Here is a 6,000-nt window from a genome sequence, read left to right as displayed (position 1 = left end):
GCTTCGACTTACGTCCATTGCTCTTTTGTCGAAAGTAATTCTGGCCTACCTCGCGGATGACACGCACCAGACCATTGGTGGCGTCGTCAATGCCCTGCCTGGTTTCCAACATGTCAAATTGGTTCTGTAGTTCCAGCTGGAAGCTTTCGCAACCAGCTTCGACCTGAGGCAGAGTTGGTCTAAGAGTCGACTTCATTAACCGCGATCGTTCTATTTTAGTGTTAATATTCAGGGTGCCTCTTACCAGGCGGTGATCACTTCCAGTGTTTACCCTGTTGATCACGGAGACATCCCTAAATATTTGGCGCTTATTGGATAAAATGAAGTCGATCTCATTCGTCACTATGTTATCGGGGCTTCGCCAGGTCCACTTCCATTGAGGCTTTTTCTGGAAAAATGAATTCATCAGAAATAATCGCTGAGCCTCGAGGAAGTTTACCAGCATTTGTCCCCGATGATTTCTGCGCCCATAGCCGAATTTTCCTACCCTCGATTCACCATCTTCTTGTACTCCCACTTTGGCATTGAAGTCACCCATAACAATTGTGTAGAAGGTATTGGTACGAGACATAGCTTTCACTATGTCTTCGTACATGGCTTCGACCTCTTCGTCAGTGTTTGTAGACGTTGGGGCATACACTTGTATAACCTTCAAGGCATACCTCTCGGTTATCTTTAAGACAAGGTATGCCACCCTCGCCGACACACTGCCAACCTCCACGACATTGCATCTGAGTGACTTGTGGATCAAAAAGCCGACGCCACCTTGGGATGGTTGGTGTCCTTCTCGGAAGTAGAGTAAGTGACCGGCATCTAGTGTCATCGTGTCCTCGCCCTGTCTTCGGACTTCTGATAGACCTACTATATCCCAGTTAATACGACTTAACTCTACTTCCAATTGTGTCAGATGTTCGTCCAGCCGCAGAGAGCGTCCATTATACATGGCCAGAAACAGTCGCCGTTTGTGGTACCCTGCCGTAGCCCGGGGATTCTTAGCACCCCCCATCGCACCGTTACCATGGCCGGTACCGTGGCCAGGAATAGTGTGATTACCGGGAATTGGGGGCCGTGAATTTTTGTCGTCGCTCATAGGGGGGTTTTTGCCTTAGTCACCACGCTTGGCAGGCGGGTTGGTGACCGCAGTGGCTGGACATCTTTCACTAATAGTGCTGCTGCCCGCTATCAGGATTTGCATTTTCGGATTCCAGCATTTGTGTGGTTATACCGCCACGATTTCGGTCGCCAGAGCCTCGTTCGTTGATTAGCAGGATGTACCACGAGCAGGTGAGGTTGACGGTAGAGAGCCTAGGTTGTTATCAGCTCCCCTTAAATCCCTATTTTTATATACTTACATTTAAATATAATTATAGCCTACATGAAAAACCCTAAACATTTTCATATTTTAGAATCAATAATGTTTTATACCTACATTATTTATAAAATGATAAAAAGTATGATGATTTTGAAACAAAGAATGCAATGCTTAATGTGTTGAGTAATAATAGCATATCTACCTACACGCGGTAGTAGCATTATGTACAACACAATAATTAACGTTATGTTTTATGTTGTCTAATAAAAAAAATCTTTAAAAGATTTCACTTATCACATATTCTGCCGCTAAACAACAATAAAAAAAAGAAAAAACAATATTTAGTGTGTTTTGGCTTGCAGGGTGAGCGCGCCAGTGTAACTCAGAGGCACAAGTCCACAAGGGCCATAACATCTTAGTTTTCGAAAAAAAAACAAGATTGCAGCAAAAATAAACTGTACCTAATGCATGCGTTAATCACGCTAGGCGGCGAGAGGTCTCCGCCAACTATTGCCTCCACGGAGCATACTCCGTCAAAGTGTGATGCGCCGTATCCAGTGGCGCACTTTCAATGATACTGGACGGTCGACATTCGTCCTGGCTTCCACCTGGAACCGCTGCACTTCCGCGAGTACCTCGGCCTGGAGTTCCCAGGGCGGATCACTCGCAAAAAGTGTCGTCCGTAAGTACCGTCCACGACACCGTACGGTAACCTCGTACAGCTGTCACCGCTATAACTCTTTGCGGTCTTCGCAGTAGACCTCTATTACGAGCAGTGAGAGCGTCCACCCATATAGGTGCACCATATAGCGCCATGGAGCTCAGTACACCGGCGTATAGGCGCCGGCCTATTATCGGCCTATGGCCTCTCATATTAGGTAGAAGGCGGCCTTCACCTTTATCACTGTCCCTTGGACTATGATACACGCCTCTCGACCCGACGTGAACCGTGGGATAAGAGGGCCTCCGTTTTAGAGACCCTGAAGCCCAGCATTACTACCCGTTCCATCGTGAGGGACGTTCCAACTTCAGCCAGGAGGGCCGCCTCTTGGAAATTTCACCCCGTCACCCTGATGAGGGTGTGGTCCGCGTAGCATTATACCCCATCCTGGGAAAGACGGGTGCCCGCAGGCGCCAGTCAAAGCCGTCGTTTTACAGAATTGGCCCGAGAACCGACCTCTTTGGAACACCGCAGCCTACCTGACGTCGAACAATTCGCCCATCGCACCCCTCCCAGAGGATCATCCGATCCAGGAGATATGCCTCCAGCAGCCTCCTAAGATGGGAAGGCACCCTATAATATTGAAGCGCCTCTCTTATTGTCTCGAAAGGAAGACTGTTGAAGGCGTTCGCCACGTACAGCAGTACCGCCAGGCCCACGTCCCCTTGGGCCATCGCCTCTATGGTCCGGCAGCTGGAGAGTCTGTCCACTTGTCTATTAAATAAAAAAGCTTAATTAAATGAAATTGTCCGCAATCTTCTCTTTATGTTCTATCCACTGGGTCACCACAGTTCACTAATTTTTTTTTAAATTTTATTTTATGTTCATAGGTCTACACTACACTACACTATACATTTTGTCGTTTAGTTCAGTTTGAAACTAGCTCCAATGTGATCGTGAGTAGTTGGCGTGAATCAAAATTATATTACACTTGCATATTTATTCATAATGACGTTTTCCTTTACAGTTGAGCACAAAATGATTGCAATATTTATATACTCGAATTTTAAAAGTGAACGTGCTAAACGTGATTATGTATTTTATCATGTTGCTAAATACGTTTTAAGTGTATTTACTAATAAACTTTAAAGTAATGAAAACAAAAATAATAACTCTAACCATGTACTTACCTAAGTATTATATATTCATATATTCTTTCTTTACATTCTTGTTGTCTTCGATTAAAATGTCAATTTTCTCAGTATTCAATTATCTTATAGTTTATTCATTATGATTCGTTATTTTTATTTAATTAAAAACCCGCAATCTTAATTACTAGTAATAATTGAAAACCACAAATTGTAACATATATGTTCTATCATTGATATTTTGAATGCAATCTTTTATAGTTTGAAAATAATTATTTATTTCTAGTTAAGTCAGCTTTTATATATAATCAACATTAAGTTGACTGTCTCGTTGGTCTAGTGACTAGGTTATGCGGTGGACTCCAAGGTTCAAATACTGTGTCAGACCAACAAGTAGTTGCTAGGTTTTCTGAAAAATTCTTAGTAGCATATCGAAATTTGTAAGATGGCAGTGACAATAGAAACTTACAGCCGTTGGTCCTGCCTGACCTCTCCGATGTTTTCAATTTGACTTTCTATCGGAATAATAGTAAGATATCACAGTGCAAAACTGATTGCGCACACTCCTCGTTCTAACTATAATCTCATGTGTAAGTCAACATGGGTAAGTAAGTCTTCGTTGAGATTGGCTGCCGTTATCGGACGGTCAGTTAATCAATAACCGCGATGATTTGCTGGATCTACCCTCGTCCTTCTTTATTATACTAAATACTTAAAAGAAAAATTAAGTAAAACTAACAGCCTTTGAATGTATCACTGCAGGGCTAAGGCCTCCTCTCTGTTTGAGGAGAAGGTAAGTAGTTTATTCCACCGTGCTGCTCTAATTCGGAATGGTGAATATACATGTGGCAGATTTTCATACATGCAGATTTCCTTAAGATGTTATCCTTCACCGCCGAGTAAGAGACAAATTATAATTACAAAAAGTTAAACTCATATTTAAATTATTAATATTAATTTAAAAATGTTTATTAAACTTGCTTGTCATAAGTGAAGACATACTCAAATATAACAAATCTATTGAATATTATGGTGTGAACAATAGATTTAATTTATTTAAAAACCGTATAAAAAACAAATTTACAAAGCCTTCTGCTTCATTGATCTTTGTATGTTTCAAGAACATTAATAAATTCAAAGGGCATATCAAAATTGACGGCGTATCTACCTCAGTTTTCAAGGTTATTAGATAGATACGACATTGTTATTAGAGGGATTATATAAGACAAGAAAAAATATTGTTATGATAAAAAAAAATTAGCAAGGTATACACATTTCAAATTGAAATACATAATTTTGTAAAAAAAAATGTGAAAGAGTTATTTTTTTTAAGTATGAAATTTTAAAGTAATCATGTATTGTAATGTACATGTTAAATAGCTACTTAAAAATAGTATTTTAATTTATATTCCATTGTTCAATCTTTTTTATTCGTAATACATCGTTTACATATTAAATATACGTCATTTCATTTAGTCGTTACTTAATAATTACTAATGCAATTTATGATAATATTTTTTTACAACAGATTTCCTTGACACTTAGGTTAGGTTATTGGTACATAGTAGGTACTAGATACCTAAAGGGGAAAATAAATAAAGTGACTTCACATGTAAATTCTCTTGATAACCGTTTTTAATTTTGTGAATGTGCGGTGAATTAATAATCATCTTATTTAAAAAGGAAACTTATTTATGATTGAACAGGTCTGGATTATTTATCGAATAAGCTAAGAGTATAATAATTTTTTTAGGAAATAGGTCGGCGGACTGGATAATGGCCGTCTGATGGTAAGTTGTCACCACCACCCATAAACATTGGCGCTGTAAGAAATATTAACCATTCCTTATATTGCCAAAGTGGTACCAACTTTGGGAATTAAGCTATTATGTCCCTCACTAACTCAATCACCAGTCACTCACGAGGCATAAGGTTGGAAAACTAGGCAATTATGGAAAATACTTTTAATTTCCAAGAATTATATCACAAGTAACCAAGAGGTAGTAGAGTATGGTATGATGTATTTTAAATATCTTCTACCTTGTCTTTTTGCACCAGTTTAAAAATAGCTGATTAGTTATTATAAATATTAAATCAACAATATTATATGAAAATCATATTACTAATATATTATTTTTAAAATAAACACTTCTGGATACTATCTATACTATATATCTATTGTTGAAAAACTGAAGGAGCGTCGATTGCGCTGGTACGGCCATACCCTCAGAGCGTCACGGTAGCATGCGAAAGCGATCCCTTGGCGCTCCTCGTTAAGACGGAAAATGTACCGCTGGTTTTTTAGTGGATATTCCGATGTTCGGGGCGCACTCGGCGCCTTGGACACCGGTGAGCCCCACATACGCGTTTTCCAGCGATAAATAAAAATGGAACGGCCATACCCTAAGACGCGACGATGACCATCCTATCAAGAACGCCTTAAATATCTCAGACCGACTGCGGGGAAGAAGGCGACCGCCCGCAACCTGATGGTCAAACATGCAAAAAGAGGCCCAGAAAGAGAATCTGGCGCAGACGTACAAGGAGACCCGACCCCAGCTGATCTGGGAAGAGGGTTTGGACAAAGAAGAAGAAGAAGAAGAAGACTATCTATACTATACTTTCTTCTGCATTTCCATCCAATTGTAGAAACATTAAGAATGTAATATATAATAAATGATAAGAAGAATATGGTATTATTACGCGGTCATTGCACACTTAAAATTTTAAAAGAATAAATTAAATAAAAACATCTTGCCCGCAATTGAGCCGTGAAAATTAAGTTTTAACGTCCAAGAAACGTTCACAATCAGCGTAGATTATGTTTCAATTATTTCTTTCTATATGAACCACATCAAGCGTGCAGTGTGGCTTGTTAA

This window comes from Nymphalis io, chromosome 15, assembly GCF_905147045.1.
Source record: "Nymphalis io chromosome 15, ilAglIoxx1.1, whole genome shotgun sequence".
In the NCBI taxonomy this organism is placed as follows: Eukaryota; Metazoa; Arthropoda; class Insecta; order Lepidoptera; family Nymphalidae; genus Nymphalis; species Nymphalis io.
Note: the sequence above shows the minus strand (reverse complement) of the source record.